Source organism: Penaeus monodon, chromosome 21 (assembly GCF_015228065.2).
Source record: "Penaeus monodon isolate SGIC_2016 chromosome 21, NSTDA_Pmon_1, whole genome shotgun sequence".
NCBI classification, from domain to species: Eukaryota; Metazoa; Arthropoda; class Malacostraca; order Decapoda; family Penaeidae; genus Penaeus; species Penaeus monodon.
Genome location: NC_051406.1, coordinates 24,559,352 through 24,560,319, shown reverse-complemented (window position 1 = coordinate 24,560,319; position 968 = coordinate 24,559,352). Strand labels below are relative to the sequence as shown.

Below are 968 nucleotides of genomic sequence, written 5' to 3'. Positions count from 1 at the left end.
TGCAGACACTCCCCCTACAAGTTGGTAACTAATCTTTGAAGTAAATACCTTAGACAACTGAAACACATGCAATAAAGGGAATGTCCAAACCAAATAGTAATTATGTAAGAACAAACAAAGATTGTTTTCATTCAACTGCTGGCGTCACTGCAGCTTTATCGGCAGCCATCCTTTCGGGTCTTCTACGGGCGGCGGTAGTTTCACCAGTTGTTTCTGAATGAATTAGATTGCCATATTCTTTGCTGTGACCTAAACAAGAACCAATTTGCCACAGGGTCTCTGCCCTGAATAAGTCTGGCAACTTTCCTAAGGGCCACAGGGAATGATGATTCTTCAAGATTAACCAGAACAATATCTTTATTTAGAAAATGGTTGACAGTTTCTCCTGGAGCATCCTCAGCAAATTCATTCACAGAGAGGGGTGAACACTATATTGCGTCAAGCCAGCAATTTACTGGGGATAAGAAATTCATCATCTCGAGATTCACTCATATCTGTAAAACGGAGATCTGTATTTCACACGACAGAGTTTGAAGCTCAAAGAATCCTGCTCAAACTACTTTTCCCAACCCTAATCAAGCGTTCAAAAAGGCCACCAGACCATGATGACTGATGTATTAGGTTTCCACCTTAGGTGGGATGTTTATTCCTCCGCAATTTGTGTACATGAACTGCTTAGTAGATTCCTGTAACAAAATAAGAGACTTTGATGTATAGAGTGCTATAAGATATGCTTTGAACGACAGCTATAAATGTCAAAAATATGTTGATGAATGTTTAAATACACTCAGATAATGGAATAGTTAATAAGATCAAATTCATCTGGAAAACAAATCAAAATTATGAAAGTTAGAAATACATGTGCAGTATATTACCAGGCAGATAAACAAGAAAAACTATGGAGATCACTTAAAAAGTAAAGCAGATTTCCATGAAATTGATGTGGGGTGGAGGGGGTGTCATTTCTA

The 968-nt window shown here is 38.1% G+C and overlaps 1 protein-coding gene across 1 annotated transcript in view; it reads right to left on the bottom strand.

Moving 5' to 3' along the window:
* Nucleotides 1-339: 339 nt before the first annotated feature.
* The window catches only part of LOC119586375, a gene marked incomplete at its 5' end in the record, with an annotated part of 5,985 nt that continues 5,356 nt past the window's right edge, over nt 340-968 (bottom strand). The window contains 1 exon segment of the mRNA XM_037935087.1: nt 340-686.